This window comes from Pongo pygmaeus, chromosome 16, assembly GCF_028885625.2.
Source record: "Pongo pygmaeus isolate AG05252 chromosome 16, NHGRI_mPonPyg2-v2.0_pri, whole genome shotgun sequence".
NCBI classification, from domain to species: Eukaryota; Metazoa; Chordata; class Mammalia; order Primates; family Hominidae; genus Pongo; species Pongo pygmaeus.
In genome coordinates this window covers 38549844-38570116 of record NC_072389.2, presented here as the reverse complement: position 1 = coordinate 38570116, position 20273 = coordinate 38549844, and the positions used below count along the sequence as shown (strand labels likewise).

The window sequence follows — 20273 nt, the reverse complement described above, 5'->3', positions numbered from 1 at the left end:
ACCAGGCAGTTCCACTTTGGCTATTTGCTCAGTGGCTGCCCAAACAGTGGGAGAGGGAGGCATGAGACGGAGAGATGGCCCGACATAAAGCCACTGGTGTCTGTTTCTTATTCTTTCCCTGAATCTGATTCACACATCACCATGCTGAACTGAATAGTACATGATAGGAGACAAAACTGTAATTTATTATAGTTAGAGGTGAGTAGGTCGCATGGAAAATGGAAATCTACAGAAAATTCTAGGATTTTTTGGCATCAACATTTCCAACCTCTCACCTAAGTATCTCTTCATCATGCTAACCAGCAATAAAGTTTTTGATCACACACCCTTTTCGGAGAAAATATTTGAGCATAAGCCCTCCCCTCCCCAAACATGCACAGAAAGAGAATCCAAAGCTTGAGATAAAAATTAATTATGAAGATAATTCTAGAATTTTTCTTCAAGGACACCTCTTATGCAGTCCATTTTATTCAGAGCTACAGACTGGCAGCCCAAGGACTGGTTTGAGGCTCTGCCCCTCTCCTGTGTCCACCTGCAACCACACCAATGAGCAATGCGGAGGAAGGTGAATCAGGTAGTGTGGAGGACAAAGCCTGGAGTAATTTTATTTCGATTCTATTTGGATTAATAGAATCACTCTGTCAAAGAGATGATTTTTCATGTCACATAATGAGCCTAAAGAAAAGAAAAAAGATAAACGTGGTATCATGTTCCAAAAAAGCCGGTAACTAAATATAAATGCGGCTGCGCTTTTTCCCACAGCTACAGAGATTACTTAAGTGTTCTCCAGGCTTTAATACTGTGTGGAATTACAATGCTCTTCACAATATTTTAAAATTTCTTGAAATCATTTGCACTAACTTTAGTTTCTGTATTTATAAATGTGTCAACAGCTAATGTTAAAATTAGACATACCAAATAATTTTCACATCTTGTCAATCTACCAAAAATTGATCTCATCCACTTGTATTATTACAAGTTAATGGATGGCTCCTGATGGCTTACACTGTGGGTGTGTCCTCGCAAAACAGTCCTCCATCTCAAACGGATCCACTGACCAGCTTATACTTCCTACCTTCCTCCAACTCTTCTTTGTCCCTACCAACTCTGTAATCATAAGAAGAATTAAGAGTCACTGATCCCCAAAAGCTGGGTGGGGCAGGGGGTCATGTTTTGAGAACCATTGCTTTCAGGGAACAAGCAAGCCTCAAGTGCTAGAATGGCAGAAGTGGTTTTCCTACAGAGCTTTTGATAATTATCATCATGGTGATTACTACCATTGGGCACACACTACTGAGGTTTACAGAGATTAAGCAGCTTGCTCAAAGTCATATAAGTTCCAAGTTCACAGTCAGGATTTAACAAAAGTGAGGGCACTTAACTATGTGCTATACTGTCTCCTTTTCTGAAGTTTGATGATGGGGGATGAGATTTGTGTATAAAAATGATGTTACAAATGGAAACACCTATTAAAATAGGTTGAAGGCAGAGAGTATTGAAACAGACTAGGAAGATAAAGAGGTATCATGCAATGACCTTGTTGTAAAAGTAGACCACAACATTCTGGTAGGACTGTTGACACACCTCCATAGAAAGAGAGAGGAGCACATATGGGCAAAGGCCTGCAACTGGAAAGAATAAAGCACATATGGGGACTTGCAGACTATTCGCTGGTTTGTGGTGGGGTGGATGAACAGGAGTGAAAGGACATGACACAGGATGTAGGTGAGGGATGGCCAGATTACGGAGGGCTCAGAATGACTGACTCAGTGGATGGACTTTGTTGCACAGCTAACAGGATACTGGAGTAGATTTTTGAAAGGACAGTGTCACAATCAAAGTTGTACCTTAGAAAGGAAACCCTGACTGCAAAATGGTGGAAGAAATGGAACAGTCAAGGCACAGAGGTAGAAAAAAATTGTCTCATTCCGTTTCCATGACAGCATTACAAGGGGTGAGCAGACCAGAAATCTTGGTGTCATCCTTCACTCCTTTCTTCTTCTCATACCCCCCCCCATTAGTTCAAAGCATCTTTTGGTGCCACCTCCAAAATATACTCTGTATCCCACTACTCAGCACCTTGTGCATGCCAGTCTAGTCCATTCTATTGCCACCAGGTCTCATCAGGGTTTTGCTAATGACCAACCTTCTAACTGTGCTCCCTGCTCTGCCCTTCCTCCTTTCAGTCATGGCAGCCAGAGACATCCTTTAAAAACTGTCAATCACATCATGTTACTTTCTTCTCAAAAACCCCCAATGACTTCCCACCATACTTAAAATACAAGTACAAAGTCCTCACTGTGGCCTCTAAGGCCGTACATCAGGCAATTTTTTTTCTGTAAAAGGGTAGATAGCAAATATTTTAGGCTTTGTGGGCCAAATATGATACTGTCCTTTTTTTTTTTTTTTTTCTTGAGATGGAGTTGTGTCCCTCTGTTGCCCAGGCTGGTGTGCAGTGGTGCAATCTCGGCTCACTGCAACCTCTGCCTCCCAGGTTCGAGCAATTCTCCTGCCTCAGCCTCCCTCCCGAGTAGTTGAGATTACTGGTGTGCGCTACCACCCCCAGCTAATTTTTGAATTTTTGGCAGAGATGGGGTTTTCCCATGTTGGCCAGGCTGTCTCTAACTCCTGACCTCAAGTGATCCACCCACTTCCGCCTCCCAAAGTGCTGGGATTACAGGAGTGAGCCACCATGCCCGGCCTTAATGTATTTTATTTTACTTTTATTTTTTTAAAGAATTTGCCCTTTAAAAAACGTTTTAAAAACATTCTTCTAAAAATTTAAAAACCTCCCTTATCTAAAGGGTTGTACATAAACAGGCCATAGTCTGGATTCGGCCTGTTGGCTGTAGTTTGCAAATCACTGCCCTGGATGACCTGGTTCCCTCATACCTCTCTAACTTCACCTGCCAGCAGCATGCTCTCCATCACATCCTCTGCTCCAGTCATACTGGTTTTTCAGACACACATGCTCCCACCACAAAGCTTCTGCACACGTTGCCCTCTGCCTGAAATGCTCTTCCAATATTCTCATGGTTAATTTCCACCCTTTATTCAGTTCTGTGCTCAAACATCTTATGAGAGAAGTCTTCTCTGGTCAGCTCTTCTAAAAGAACAATCACCCTTACTCTGTCCCATTTTCTGCTTTATTATCTCTTGTGGTATTATTTTTAATATGAATTTATTCTCTCTCCCCCTAGAATATAAGCTCCATGATCATGTTGTATCCTCTGCCGTGCCCACGTCAGTGCCCGGCACCATAGAAGGCATGCATTAAATATTTCCTGCATGAGTAAGTAATTAGGGGAGGTGGTGCTTTGGTTTCATTTTACAGATGGAAAAAAAAAAGGCATACAGAATTTAATAAACATTCCCATGATGAGCTTGTCAGCAACGTGTTTGGATTTGAACTTAGGTCTAACTACAAATTCTACTCTTTTCATTGTTTGATACTAATTCCGGAATAACATTCCAGGAAAGGTGTGATATGCTACATAGAAGATTGTGTGGGTCTGCTCACGAAGGAGGTCCAGACCTCAAGACTGGGAAGCTTTATCAGGATGGCAGTCCTGTCCCTGCCACGAGTGACCTTGGCTATTACCATTGGCAGAAGGAAAATATTTGGTTCCATCTCACAGGATGGGGGTGGATCAGGGAAATGCTGGTAAAAGGCCCTGATGCCATGTCCAGAGGAAAAATTTTCCACTAACTCATTAACTCAATCTTCTTGCCCATAATTTCAGAATTAATTTCCATTACTGACGTTTCTTCTAGTAGTTACCAGAGGATATTGCTTCCCAGTCAGATAACTCAGATATGGCAACTAACGAGGGGAGGGGACTATGCTTCTATCCAGTCACACACAAACGTTTTAATATTGTTAGAGCTCCAAACCAACCTCCTTTAACATCTTGAACCCTAAATTCCACTTTGGGAGTCCCAGGCAATAAGAAATATTCCAAGGCCTCAGGAAGGCTCCTTGCTGAGTCTGTTTGGAAGGTCATATTCCTAGGAGGTCTTGTAGGGGATGAAGTCATTTTCCAATCATGGATGTGCACTTTAATTTTCTCTTCCTTTCACACCTCACTTCAGTTCCCCTCTTTTAGGCTATAGAAGAAAGAAGTCTTTCTGGAAGGTCACAGAACAATATTTCCTGAACAGGCTGGAGCCCTTTTACATTGCCTGGGAGGTTTGCATTTCCTTTGACACAAGTGACAACTAAATAGTAATGATGCTTTATAAGTAGAAAACAATAATACTTAACAGTAGAAATAAACAAAAGCAAGTCACCCAGTATATTCAGTTAGAAAGCATACTGAAAGAGTCTACTCATGATTTCCACAAAATGTTAAATTTTTAGAAATCTGCTTAGGTGAATGCAACCTTTAAAATCAAACTACAAAACCTTATTGTATAAAATAAGATTTGATTGATGAAATGGAAAGGTGTACTTTGTTACAGGATGATAACATTAATATTTGTAACTGCTTATTCCCCTAAATTTAACTTACAGATTTGATACGGTTTTAATTACAATTCTAATGGGATATTTTGCAATTTCACAAATTGCTACAAAACTAATCTGGTAATATAAACAGTAAGGATTTTTTATTCTGAAAAGAACCAAGGTTTTAGTAAATGTTATGAAGCCAAGTTCATTAATTCACTCTGATACTCTGATTCAAAGAGAAAAATGTGGCACAATACAGACAGTCCGTAAACAGGTCTGACTATATGAAAGTGTAGCATATGACAAAGCAGATTTCAGTACAACAGGAGAAAGGCGGGGTTATTAAGCACAAGTCTCTGTGAGATGCGGATGGCAAATCAGAAAAGCTTTCAGTAAGATCCACAGGAAACATAAAAAGATAAGTTACAGATGGATAACATAATTAAATATTTCATTTTAAAATTAAATTCTAAAACAACTAGCATGAAACGGAAGAGTCTACATTCTTCACAGACCTAATACTTATCCATGCTTTGATGCATCAGATATACTCAAAGGAAATAGAAGACAGATAAAGCTTGTACCAAAATTACTGAAATTCAGAACAATGGAAACACCAACATTTAATAGACTACAGAGAGACTTTGTAACACTATGACAAAAGGGTTACTATCTCATTGAAATGTAGGGAAAAAAACTAAGCCTCATAGAAGTCGGCAAAGAATATGAATAAATGACGCATATTAGAAAAAAATTCAAACATATGGAAGAGATTGTCTTTTCTAGTAATGAAAGGAATGACACTTAAAGCAACTTTGATATATCATTTTACATCTGCAAAATTTGCAAAAGTGGGAAAAAAAAAGCTTAATGCTGTCAGACTTGCAATTTAGCTGATGAGATTCCGGGCAAGGTGGTATGGAATACAACCCTTTTGCAAAGCAATATGGAAGTATATGAAAAGGGCCATAAAGAAGTCCATAACCTTTTCTGTAGTGATTCTGCTTCTGGGAGCAATTCAAGACAAGCAAAGAAAAGTGTGCACCCAGCTGTGATAAGAGCATTATAATAGGTGCAACAAAACAAAAAACCTGGAAAGAACCTAACTATCCCAAAGAAAAATATTATCTAGTAAATTATGAGGCTTCTTGAGGATGTTCTATGCTTTACCTATTAAAGAAGGCAATTACAGAGGTTATGTGGAAACACAGAAAAACGTTTATGATATGCCACCGTGGGAAAAGCAGAAAACAAAATATCTTCAAGTATGATATATAGGCAAGAATAAGGAAATCTATGAAAATGAAATAGCCATTTGGCTGGTTGCTGAACCACTGAATTTTTCCTTTTCTGAATTTTCTTTAACACTATTACTATATCATCATTTTGGGGAAAAGTATAGTGTGTGTGTGTGGTGGGGGGGTGGTGTAACAACATGGTACATGTGTTTAATGAAATCGAGCATTTTAAAAGTATTTTGTCTATTCCCTGTACCTTCAGTTGCTTGTGGGTACGATCACTTTGCCAGGATCCTCAGGAAACGACTTTACCTACCTGAAAGGCAGATGCGGACACATATCTAGCATCATTGCTTTTAAGACACTGACTCCAGAGTCTTTCTTTACCCTTGGTGTTACATGGAAATGCTAGAGAGGCAGCCTTTATTGACGACACCTGACTCCCTTTCCCCATAGCTCCCTCAGGCTCAGCACCAGACTCCATAGTAAACATCTCCTGCTGCAGGGACTCGTTGCAGTTGGGTCCCAAACCCGGTGGCTCCTCTGACTGTCCCTTGTGGACTCTTCACTTTAAATCCCGTTCTTGTTTTTGGGGACTTGGTGCATTCCCTGCTTCTCAAGATTGCCTCACGCAGCTGTGAGATTCTAGATCTACCCTGCCCTACCGCTATAGGCTAGCAGATCACTCCCTTCTGGCCAAATTCGAAAGATCCTACTCAAGCAAACTGCTCTTCCAGGAGGGGTGGACAGATAGTGTGTCCGGAATTGGTTCCTTCCGGTGGGCTCTTGGTCTCACTGACTTCAAGAATGAAGCCGCGGGGGGGAGGAGCCAAGATGGCCGAATAGGAACAGCTCCGGTCTACAGCTCCCAGCGCGAGCGACGCAGAAGACGGGTGATTTCTGCATTTCCATCTGAGGTACCATGTTCATCTCACTAGGGAGTGCCAGACAGTGGGCGCAGGCCAGTGGGTGAGTGCACCATGCACCAGCCTAAGCAGGGGCGAGGCATTGCCTCACTCGGGAAGTGCAAGGGGTCAGGGAGTTCCCTTTCCAGGGGTGACAGACGGCACCTGGAAAATCGGGCCACTCCCACCCGAATACTGTGCTTTTCCGACGGGCTTAGGAAACGGTGCCCCAGGAGAGTATAGCCCGCACCTGGCTCAGAGGGTCCTACGCCCACGGAGTCTCGCTGATTGCTAGCACAGCAGTCTGAGATCAAACAGCAAGTCGGCAGCGAGGCTGGGGAAGGGGCGCCCGCCATTGCCCAGGCTCGCTTAGGTAAACAAAGCAGCCTAGAAGCTTGAACTGGGTGGAGCCCACCACAGCTCAAGGAGGCCTGCCTGCCTCTGTAGGCTCCACCTCTGGGGGCAGGACACAGACAAACAAAAAGACAGCAGTAACCTCTGCAGACTTAAATGTCCCTGTCTGACAGCTTTGAGGAGAGCAGTGGTTCTCCCAGCACGCAGCTGGAGATCTGAGAATGGGCAGACTGCCTCCTCAAGTGGCTCCCTGACCCCTGACCCCCGAGCAGCCTAACTGGGAGTCACCCCCCAGCAGGGGCAGACTGACACCTCACACGGCCGGCCAGGTACTCCAACAGACCTGCAGCTGAGGGTCCTGTCTGTTAGAAGGAAAACTAACAAAAAGAAAGGACATCCACACCAAAAACCCATCTGTACATCACCATCATCAAAGACCAAAAGTAGATAAAACCACAAAGATGGGGAAAAAACAGAGCAGAAAAACTGGAAACTCTAAAAACCAGAGTACCTCTCCTCCTCCAAAGGAACGCAGTTCCTCATCAGCAACGGAACAAAGCTGGACGGAGAATGACTTTGACGAGCTGAGAGAAGGAGGCTTCAGACGATCAAATTACTCCGAGCTACGGGAGGATATTCAAACCAAAGGCAAAGAAGTTGAAAACTTTGAAAAAAATTTAGAAGAATGTATAACTAGAATAACAAATACAGAGAAGTGCTTAAAGGAGCTGATGGAGCTGAAAACCAAGGCTCCAGAACTACGTGAAGAATGCAGAAGCCTCAGGAGCCGATGCGATCAAATGGAAGAAAGGGTATCGGCCCTGGAAGATGAAATGAATGAAATGAAGCGAGAAGGGAAGTTTAGAGAAAAAAGAATAAAAAGAAACGAGCAAAGCCTCCAAGAAATGTGGGACTATGTGAAAAGACCAAATCTACGTCTGATTGGTGTACCTGAAAGTGACGGGGAAAATGGAAACAAGTTGGAAAACACTCTGCAGGATATTATCCAGGAGAACTTCCCCAATCTAGCAAGGCAGGCCAACATTCAGATTCAGGAAATACAGAGAACGCCACAAAGATACTCCTCGAGAAGAGCAACTCCAAGACACATAATTGTCAGATTCACCAAAGTTGAAATGAAGGAAAAAATGTTAAGGGCAGCCAGAGAGAAAGGTCGGGTTACCATCAAAGGGACGCCCATCAGACTAACAGCGGATCTCTCGGCAGAAACCCTACAAGCCAGAAGAGAGTGGGGGCCAATATTCAACATTCTTAAAGAAAAGAATTTTCAACCCAGAATTTCATATCCTGCCAAACTAAGCTTCATAAGTGAAGGAGAAATAAAATACTTTACAGACAAGCAAATGCTGAGAGATTTTGTCACCACCAGGCCTGCCCTAAAAGAGCTCCTGAAGGAAGCGCTAAACATGGAAAGGCACAACCGGTACCAGCCACTGCAAAATCATACCGAAATGTAAAGACCATCAAGACAAGGAAGAGACTGCATCAACTAACGAGCAAAATAACCAGCTAACATCATAATGACAGGATCAGATGCACACATAACAATATTAACTTTAAATGTAAATGGACTAAATGCTCCAATTAAAAGACACAGACTGGCAAATTGGATAAAGACTCAAGACCCATCAGTGTGCTGTATTCAGGAAACCCATCTCACGTGCAGAGACACACATAGGCTCAAAATAAAAGGATGGAGGAAGATCTACCAAGCAAATGGAAAAGAAAAAAAGGCAGGGGTTGCAATCCTAGTCTCTGATAAAACAGACTTTAAACCAACAAAGATCAAAAGAGACAAAGAAGGCCATTACATAATGGTAAAGGGATTAATTCAACAAGAAGAGCTAACTATCCTAAATATATATGCACCCAATACAGGAGCACCCAGATTCATAAAGCAAGTCCTGAGTGACCTACAAAGAGACTTAGACTCCCACACATTAATAATGGGAGACTTTAACACCCCACTGTCAACATTAGACAGATCAACGAGACAGAAAGTCAACAAGGATACCCAGGAATTGAACTCAGCTCTGCATCAAGCGGACCTAATAGACATCTACAGAACTCTCCACCCCAAATCAACAGAATATACATTTTTTTCAGCACCACACCACACCTATTCCAAAATTGACCATATACTTGGAAGTAAAGCTCTCCTCAATAAATGTAAAAGAACAGAAATTCTAACAAACTATCTCTCAGATCACAGTGCAATCAAGCTAGAACTCAGGATTAAGAATCTCACTCAAAACCGCTCAACTACGTGGAAACTGAACAACCTGCTCCTGAATGACTACTGGGTACATAACGAAATGAAGGCAGAAATAAAGATGTTCTTTGAAACCAACGAGAACCAAGACACAACATACCAGAATCTGTGGGATGCATTCAAAGCAGTGTGTAGAGGGAAATTTATAGCACTAAATGCCCACAAGAGAAAGCAGGAAAGATCCAAAATTGACACCCTAACATCACAATTAAAAGAACTAGAAAAGCAAGAGCAAACACATTCAAAAGCTAGCAGAAGGCAAGAAATAACTAAAATCAGAGCAGAACTGAAGGAAATAGAGACACAAAAAACCCTTCAAAAAATAAATGAATCCAGGAGCTGGTTTTTTGAAAGGATCAACAAAATTGATAGACCACTAGCAAGATTAATAAAGAAAAAAAGAAGAATCAAATAGATGCAATAAAAAATGATAAAGGGGATATCACCACCGATCCCACAGAAATACAAACTACCATCAGAGAATATTACAAACACCTCTATGCAAATAAACTAGAAAATCTAGAAGAAATGGATAAATTCCTCAACACATACACCCTCCCAAGACTAAACCAGGAAGAAGTTGAATCTCTGAATAGACCAATAACAGGAGCTGAAATTGTGGCAATAATCGATAGCTTACCAACCAAAAAAAGTCCAGGACCAGATGGGTTCACAGCCGAATTCTACCAGAGGTACAAGGAGGAGCTAGTACCATTCCTTCTGAAACTATTCCAATCAATAGAAAAAGAGGGAATCCTCCCTAACTCATTTTATGAGGCCAGCATCATCCTGATACCAAAGCCTGGCAGAGACACAACCAAAAAAGAGAATTTTAGACCAATATCCTTGATGAACATTGATGCAAAAATCCTCAATAAAATACTGGCAAACAGAATCCAGCAGCACATCAAAAAGCTTATCCACCATGATCAAGTGGGCTTCATCCCTGGGATGCAAGGCTGGTTCAATATACGCAAATCAATAAATGTAATCCAGCATATAAACAGAACCAAAGACAAAAACCACATGATTATCTCAATAGATGCAGAAAAGGCCTTTGACAAAATTCAACAACCCTTCATGCTAAAAACTCTCAATAAATTAGGTATTGATGGGACATATCTCAAAATAATAAGAGCTATTTATGACAAACCCACAGCCAATATCATACTGAATGGGCAAAAACTGGAAGCATTCCCTTTGAAAACTGGCACAAGACAGGGATGCCCTCTCTCACCACTTCTATTCAACATAGTGTTGGAAGTTCTGGCCAGGGCAATTAGGCAAGAGAAGGAAATCAAGGGTATTCAATTAGGAAAAGAGGAAGTCAAATTGTCCCTGTGTGCAGATGACATGATAGTATATCTAGAAAACCCCACTGTCTCAGCCCAAAATCTCCTTAAGCTGATAAGCAACTTCAGCAAAGTCTCAGGATACAAAATCAATGTACAAAAATCACAGGCATTCTTATACATCAATAACAGACAAACAGAGAGCCAAATCATGAGTGAACTCCCATTCACAATTGCTTCAAAGAGAATAAAATACCTAGGAATCCAACTTACAAGGGATGTGAAGGACCTCTTCAAGGAGAACTACAAACCACTGCTCAAGGAAATAAAAGAGGATACAAACAAATGGAAGAACATTCCATGCTCATGGGTAGGAAGAATCAATATCATGAAAATGGCCATCCTTCCCAAGGTAATTTACAGATTCAATGCCATCCCCATCAAGCTACCAATGACTTTCTTCACAGAATTGGAACAAACTACTTTAAAGTTCATATGGAACCAAAAAAGAGCCCGCATTGCCAAGTCAATCCTAAGCGAAAAGAACAAAGCTGGAGGCATCACACTACCTGACTTCAAACTATACTACAAGGCTACAGTAACCAAAACAGCATGGTACTGGTACCAAAACAGAGATATAGATCAATGGAACAGAACAGAGCCATCAGAAATAATGCCACATATCTACAACTATCTGATCTTTGACAAACCTGACAAAAACAAGAAATGGGGAAAGGATTCCCTATTTAATAAATGGTGCTGGGAAAACTGGCTAGCCATATGTAGAAAGCTGAAACTGGATCCCTTCCTTACACCTTATACAAAAATCAATTCAAGATGAATTAAAGACTTAAATGTTAGACCTAAAACCATAAAAACCCTAGAAGAAAACCTAGGCATTACCATTCAGGACATAGGCATGGGCAAGGACTTCATGTCTAAAACACCAAAAGCAATGGCAACAAAAGCCAAAATTGACAAATGGGATCTAATTAAACTAAAGAGCTTCTGCACAGCAAAGGAAACTACCATCAGAGTGAACAGGCAACCTACAAAATGGGAGAAAATTTTTGCAACCTACTCATCTGACAAAGGGCTAATATCCAGAATCTACAATGAACTCAAACAAATTTACAAGAAAAAAACAAACAACCCCATCAAAAAGTGGGCGAAGGACATGAACAGACACTTCTCAAAAGAAGACATTTATGCAGCCAAAAAACACATGAAAAAATGCTCACCATCACTGGCCATCACAGAAATGCAAATCAAAACCACAATGAGATACCATCTCACACCAGTTAGAATGGCAATCATTAAAAAGTCAGGAAACAACAGGTGCTGGAGAGGATGTGGAGAAATAGGAACACTTTTACACTGTTGGTGGGACTGTAAACTAGTTCAACCCTTGTGGAAGTCAGTGTGGCGATTCCTCAGGGATCTAGAACTAGAAATTCCATTCGACCCAGCCATCCCATTACTGGGTATATACCCAAAGGCCTATAAATCATGCTGCTATAAAGACACATGCACACGTATGTTTATTGCAGCATTATTCACAATAGCAAAGACTTGGAACCAACCCAAATGTCCAACAATGATAGACTGGATTAAGAAAATGTGGCACATATACTCCATGGAATACTATGCAGCCATAAAAAATGAGTTCATGTCCTTTGTAGGGACATGGATGAAACTGGAAATCATCATTCTCAGTAAACTATTGCAAGAACAAAAAACCCAACACCGTATATTCTCACTCATAGGTGGGAATTGAACAATCAGAACACATGGACACAGGAAGGGGAACATCACACTTCGGGGACTGTTGTGGGGTGGGGGGACGGAGGAGGGATAGCATTGGGAGATATACCTAATGCTAGATGACGAGTTAATGGGTGCAGCGCACCAGCATGGCACATGTATACATATGTAACTTACCTGCACATTGCTCACATGTAACATAAAACCTAAAGTATAATAATAATAATAATAATAATAATAATAAATTAAAAAAAAAAAAAAAAGAATGAAGCTGCGGACCTCGCGGTGAGTGCTACAGCTCCTGAAGGTGGGGCGTCCAGAGTTTGCTCCTTCCAGTGGGTTGGTGGTCTCGCTGACTTCAGGAATTAAGCTGCAGACCCTTGCAGTGAGTGTTACTGCTCATAAAGGTAGTATGGACCCCAAGAGTGAGCAGCAGGAAGATTTACTGTGAAAAGCGAAAGACCACTGCTTCCACTCTGTGGAAGGGGACACCAGCAGGTTGCCGCTGCTGGCTCGGGTGGCCAGCTTTTATTCCCTTATTTGGCCCTGCCCACATCCTGCTGATAGGTCCATTTTACATAGTGCTGATTGGTCCATTTTACAGAGTGCTGATTGGTGCATTTACAATCCTTTAGCTAGACACAGGGTGCTGATTGGTTCATTTACAATCTTTTAGACAGACACAAAATTTCTCCAAGTCCCCACTCGACCCAGAAGCCCAGCTTGCTTCACCTCTCAATAGGGCTGGACAACACCTCTCCAGCTCAAATGACACCAAAGGAACTGATGGGGCATTTTCCAAACAGGCCTTGAATTGTAAACATCTGGTAACAGGGATATTTTTTTCTTCTTTAATGATATTAATAGTTAATGAAGGATTTTGTGGTAGTAGACTGGGAATTAGAAAGTACAGCCCAGGGGTGGGAGGGGCATGTGCACAGATGAGTATGGCTTGTGATGAGGAGTCACAGCCAGAGAATAAGACAACAGGAGCTCGCTAAGTACACATAGCCATCCTAACTCCCTGAAACTGGTGTGAAACCCCAAAGAGCCCAGTGTGGGACACTTAACTTGTTTCTTCACCACCTTTTTTGGATCAGCTACTTAAATCCTCAACTGGCTAATTGCCAAACCCTCCTTCTCCTGAGCTGAACAAAGATTCTATCTACCTCCTGTGGTTCTCAACCTTGGAGTATAAAGCACTATACAGTGTCAGGTATCATTCTTTTGACACCTTGATTTTCAACTCATAATGGGGTAATTAATATGAATCTAAAACCGAGTCAGAGGTGCCTGAGCCATTGACTTCAGGGAACTTTGTGAAGAGGTTTTTCTCCCCTCAGAAATCTTCCAAGTGGGCCTGGACCAACTCAGCCAGAGCAGTACAGGTCCTTCACAGAAACATGCTTGAAAGGGGGCGACACCCTGGCATCTTTCATGGGCATCTTGAGAGAAAAGTGAAAACTGAAACTGTGAAACAGAATTTTTTTTTTTTTGAGATGGAGTCTTGCTCTGTTGCCCAGGCTGGAGTGCAGTGGCGCAATCCTGGCTCACTGCAGCCTCTGCCCCCCGGGTTCCAGCGATTCTCCTGTGTCAGCCTCCTGGGTAGTTAGGAATACAGGCTCACGCCACCACGCCTGGCTAGTTTTTGTATTTTTTTTTTTTTTTTTTTTAGTAGAGATGGGGTTTTGCCATATTGGCCAGGCTGGTCTCGAACTCATGACCTCAGGTGATCTGCCTGCCTCGGCCTCCCAAAGTGCTGGGATTACAGGCACGAGCCACCGCATTTGGCCATCAAATAGAATCTTAATGAAGTTCAGAAAACAGAAGGAAGGCACAGCATCTGATAGCACCACTTCCCCCAAATTCAGTGATCATGGCAGTCTTACTTGGTCAGCTAGCAGTTGCCTTACTAAAAAGACAGGACCAAATGTCAAAGGCTACAATGCACAACAGGACAGCCCTTACCCCAGAAAAGAAAGTTGGCTTCATCTGGTGGCAGAAGGACCTATGGCAGTCACTCTGCTGCTGTGCTCTTGTAGAGTGACCTTGACTCCAGGGAGCCCCACCTTTGACACCCACAGTACTGCCTTCTTCCTATCTCCTCGTATCACAGGACAAAAGAGAAGAATACTTGAAAAGCAGTGCACAGACAGGCACTCCTTTGATTTTTTAAATACATAAACTTTGCCACTAAGCAAGGAAAACAGAGGCAAAATCAAACAATCCATCCCCCTCCGCCCACTACTGAATGTCAAATTTACCATTCCCATGGTTTATAATTTACTGGATCCGGCTAACCCTCTCTCTTGGAAGTGCCTAGAATTATTTTTCCTGGATGAGAAGGTTGTGCAGTCTCCTTTTTGTTCATGTCATTAGTTTCACAGCCACATGGAAGGATTTCAGAACAAAACGATGAAAGGCCAGAGCCTAATTTGAGAAGGTGTAAATTCTCAGTCACAGGCATCTTTTGCAGCAAGAACCTGCACCCCAGTAAAGTAGTCTCTTCCAGGAAAACACCAACTTAGATTCTGCTTTGCACAAGTTCGGCACATGGAATAGGTATAATCTGCGAGACGGCTCAGATGGGTTGGAGACTGCAAAACGAGGTGCTATGGTGACCTAGAGCTGATTTCTTTCCTGTGGGCACCTAAAGCCATAGGAAGATTCCCTGGATGGTGCAGACTTAAACTCCAAATGTGCAACTGAAGACAACTGGGGAACCTCCTGCCTTCCAAGACTTTAAAAATAAGAGCCTTTGCCCTATGAGAATCGATGTAGATTTCTGCAACCATTTTCCTCCCCTTTTGTCCCAATCCACAATGGTTGGGGAACAAATTAAATGACTGAGTTTCCCACTAGTCCTGATATTTTTCAAACACTGCTTCTCAAACAGACAGATGAGCATTTTCCATTGAGGGGGAAAAGGTGGTCACTGGGATGCCTCCAAATTGGGCAGGGTCATCCTGGATACATCTGTGCTTTTCTTTGAACGCAGATGCCATGGAGCGAACAGCAAGCCAAAATGGCAGCCCTAACACATGTTTCTTATTATGGTGTCTTTTAAAAGAGCAAATCGCCAGATATTTGTCAGCGTATTAATGACGTTTAGATTGATGACAAGTATGCTTTGGAAAGAGGTGAGGCAATTTTTTTTTTCCTGAATTATTCCCACCACTTTCTCCTGTAGCTAACAGATTAAGAATCTGATGTTGCCAAATTTATTCTTTGCATAAAAGGAGCCTGTCAGCCAAATTTGTTTTCTAGTCACTGCTCTGGTTTCTATTTGAACCACCCATACTCCTCCTCCTCATCAGGCTTCAGATGAAACGGTGGACCAGTGACCACAAAGGGTCAATACTAAGAGCTCTGCCCAATTATTTCCATTCACCAAATGTAGCATAATGAGTATTTCCAACAAAGAGTCTAACATTCAAAAGGTCCGATTACCTTGACATGAAAATTTGAACACTGTTTCTAATCTACTGTTTCTCTATAAAAAAACTCACTGTTCATCCTGAGGATTTATAGATAACAAAATAGGAGTAAGTTTTTTATCATAAAACCCTGCTGACTACTACTGTGTGTAACACCTTTACCCACACAAGCTATAAAGCAGAAGGTCAACTGGATTCTATTTTGTTATCTGATCCTCCTCCCCCTTTCCTGCACTTCTTCAGCTTACATGGGTTTTTTTCCCCTTGGATGTCCTGTAACAACCAATCTTTATTTTTTTAAATCTCTCTATATTTTGTACTGGTCTCAACTATGATTTTGCTAGATGGAGATCGATTCATCCTGTTCTCTCTATATCCACATAATGAGCATGGGGCCAAGTTTATATTACCAAGCAAAACAAACAGCGATCTTGCTTTTTTCTTGAAGTATATGAAGTGGCCTTGGGTGGAGAGGCTGATTCTCCAGGGTCCTGTGTATGTGGTCCTGGGGGTAGACAGAACAGATGCTCCTAATACTTAGTACCTGTCCACAGACCAGGTGCTGTTCTGAAGGCAATGACATCATTCTTCTGAACCTCTCATGATTTCATTCTAGAAAAGTGGCCCTCAATCCCAGCTATAGACCGGAATAACTAGTGGAGATTTGAAAATGAATACAAAAGAAGAAGAAAAAAAAACAACAGAAAAGCTGGGTCATTTTCATAAGATTCCGATTTGGTGGGCCCACGGTGAGGTCTGAGCTCCCAGGTAATTCAAATGCACAGTCAGGCTTGACAGTCACCCCTCTAGGACTTAGCCACATAGGACCCTTCATGTATGATGCATGCAGTCGGCAAGCACTTCTGTGTTCTCAGAATCATCCTTTTGGACCAGTGATTGACTTTCAATATTTCTCCAGAACTCCAAAGAAGCAAAGAACAAACATGATTGCTTGCCTTTGCTAACTTTAGGTCTAATGTTTGACTCTCTCTGCTTCTCTCTCAGCTCTGCTTCTATATATATGATAGATAGACAACAAATCCCTACTACAAAATCTATATATATGATAGATAGACAACAAATCCCTACTACAAAATCTATGTGTGGTGAAGACTCTAGATAAGCTTCTCAGAAGAAGAGTTTCAGGCCCACCATGGTCAACCCCAGATCCACCCGTCTTCATCACATCAAAGGTCAGCTGGACACTTCCTGAACTGCCTCCCATGCATTCTAGACCTCCCTCCCCACCGATGTGGACACTGCAGGGCCTGGGAAGAGATGCAGTTAATGGCAAAGCACAAAGCAGGCTGGGGAAAGGGACTTGCACTATTGCTTCCCTTACTACTTGGTCACCTCCCTCTGGAATTAGTCAGCTCTGATCTTATGTTCTCACTCTGGTTTCTGTGCTTTGCAGACCCCCAGAACTTAAGGGTATGCCTCAGCATTCATTCTGCATTCTTAGAATAGTATTCTATATTTCTCTCTGTATCTGCAGGACTAGTGTGTCTCAAGAGTTGTTTTGAGTTGTCTAACGCTTGGACAGTGCTTTTCGCATGGCTGCTTTCCAAAGCCCACCTTTCAGAGGCTGGCTTAGGTCCAAAGCATTCTTCTCATCCACTAGCTCTTCTGTCAACTGGAAAAATAAAAGTTAAATGAAAAAGCTCCTTTGCTGATCTATGAATGGAAGCTGGGACCCGGACAGAGCGAGCACCATCTGATCTATTTTCTCCCATTGTGTGGGGAGCAAATTTATCACACTGACAATGGGAGGATAACCTACTGGGGCTGACAGTAAAACCTGACTTCCCTTGAGCTGCAAGACACTGTGGCAGGCTTTGCAGCAAAGAAAGAAGGCGTATTAAAAGTAGCACCTGCAGAGCCCCTGTGACAGGAGGAGGAGCGGCCAGCTCAAAAACACCAAGTATGGTTCACAATTTGAAAAAAAACAACTCCACAAAATTAATAAAATTAGTATCAGTTGTGTTGATGTTTGCCTCCTCCAATGAAGAAAAAAAAATAGTTCAATCCATTTGCAGCAAGTTTGGTGGTTACCATTAATGTAATGTGACAACTTGGCACCGAAAAGAATGTTGCTGCTGATTTCTGCTCTTTCCACTGAGACAGACCACTGCTGACTGGAAATGATCTTCAGAAGCCTGAAGACGGAAGCATGTTATCTAAGAGAAGCAGTTTGTAATGGCCCACAGTGAGAGGAAGTGCCAGAGAAACAGACAGATTAACTGACTGACTTGAGCCAAGGCAGGTTATATAAATCACTGGAAACCCTATCATTGTCCAGTCATCAATATGCATATCCACAGCTGCTTACGCAGCTTGAAGAATCAAAAGAAGATTTAGAAAGCCTAGAAAATTGTGCCATGAAACCAGAGAACGGAAAGGACATACAGTAGGTGTTCCATAAGTGCCATGTTCCTCATAAAAATAATAAAGTCTCACTCTATTATTAAATCATGCTGTCATCAAGGTGATTTAACCTCTTTTCTGGTATCATACTAATATCTCCTCCAATCTCAGGCCAATTGGACTTGGCCTGTGATAGGTCATAGTGGGGTAATAAATATATATCCCTAGAGCCAGAGTTTGATCTTTAATATTCTCTATGAAACAGAACCAGAGATATTAACGAGTTACACAATGTCATGTCCTGGGGTAGAAAAATTAAGATGAGCCTGGGTCACCTTGTTGCTGCAAGAAAGCAGGGGTTTGCTCAAAGATATCAGTCATGATGCTGCAGAGGTTAACATGCATTCCCTTGGACCAAGCAAGGAGGATCTCAGTATCCAAGAGAAAACGACGACTGTATTTTGGAACATGTTGGGTATTTTAAAGAGATGTGAATTTAAGATGATACCAAAACAGGAATTGGTGACACATTGTGTGAAATGGTCATTGTAATGTACATTTACATTACATTACAGGGAGTTTCCAATGTAGTGTTACAGCAGTGATTCTCAGTTCAAATTATAATAGTCCCATACTGAAGTTTCTTTTTCAATCACTGGATTATAAAGACAAAATCAGAAAGGTTATTTAAAAGGCAGAAGAGGCTGGGCACGGTGGCTCACACCTGTAATCCCAGCACTCTGGGAGGCCGAGGTGCACGGATCACGAGGTCAGGAGTTCAAGACCAGCCTGGCCAACACGGTGAAACCTCATCTCTACTAAAAATACAAAAATTAGCCGGATGTGGTGGCACGCGCCTGTAATCCCAGCTGGTTGGGAGAGGCAGGAGAATCGCTTGAACCCGAGAGGTGGAGGTTGCAGTGAGTCAAGATTGTGCCACTGCACACCAGCAGCCTGGGCAATAGAGCGAGACTCTGTCTCAAAAATAATAATAATAACAAAATAATAAAAGGTAGAAGAACACCGGGTAAAATTCTGTTAACATGGTAACCCAGGTTGTTCTTTATTGGTTCCTTATTTATTTTTTTTTTTTTTAAGCCATTCTGAAAAATTGCAGAGGCTCCATCTGGGAGAGAATGCTGTGCAAGGTCTCATGGGTTACAAACTCGGTGGTGTCAGCCAGCAAGATCTAGCTACAGGGAGGTTCGGGAACATTAGGGATAGCATATTGTCTGACTCAGCATTCCCCTTTCTCTGAAGCCCACTGAGATTTGTAAGAAAAAATTGGATTTGGCCTGAGACTCTTTTCCTAGATCAAGTGAGTGCATTTAAAATAGATCTTACAGGCCAGGGGTGGTGGCACACGCCTATAATCACAGCACTTTGGGAGGCCGGGGTGGGTGGATCACTTGAGGTCAGGAGTTCAAGACCAGCTTGGCCAACATGGTGAAAACCTGTCTCTACCAAAAATTAGCCGGGCGTAGTGGTGGGCATCTGTAATCCCAGCTACTCGGGAGGCTGAGGCAGGAGAATCACCTGAATACAGGAGGCAGAGGTTGCAGTGAACAGAGACTGCACCACTGCACGCTAGCCAGGGTGACAGAGTGAGATTCCGTCTCAGGAGGGAAAAAAAAAAAAAAAGTAGATCTTACAGATATGAGTCTTTTGGTTTAGAGGGATATACATGTATGTTAAAAACAGGATCATTTGGGGGTGGGCATGCCTCTGTTTCATGCTAGAACCTGAGGATAAATTAAAGTAGCCTATATTGAATAAAACATGGGGGAAGCTGGAATACAGAAATCTCTTGATTATTTTTGGCATGTTTTGTAAGATACAGCAACTAGGACATTACTCTTCAGAAAAAGGGATTGAAGCAACCAATTTTTAAACATAGCTTAATACAAAAAATCATAATAATAAAGGCTTTTTTTCTGTTAGAATTTTATCTTAGTAACAAGGTATACCATGTGGGAAAAAGAAGTGAAGTCCAAAGGACAGGCACCCTAGAAATTGCTTTTATACTGGGATATATGTTTGGAAAGATAAGTGTAAATGTGAGGAAGTGCAAAGTGACATCTATTATGCACACACACACACACACACACACAAAATACTAAGGTTAATAGCATTAAAATGAAGTTAATATATTTAGAAAAAAGTGTACATTGATGAG

The 20273-nt window shown here is 41.9% G+C and overlaps 1 protein-coding gene across 1 annotated transcript in view; it reads right to left on the bottom strand.

Moving 5' to 3' along the window:
• Positions 1–20273, bottom strand: part of RYR3 (ryanodine receptor 3) — a 566641-nt gene that overhangs the window by 344991 nt on the left and 201377 nt on the right. The gene's annotated exons all lie outside the window — the stretch shown is intronic.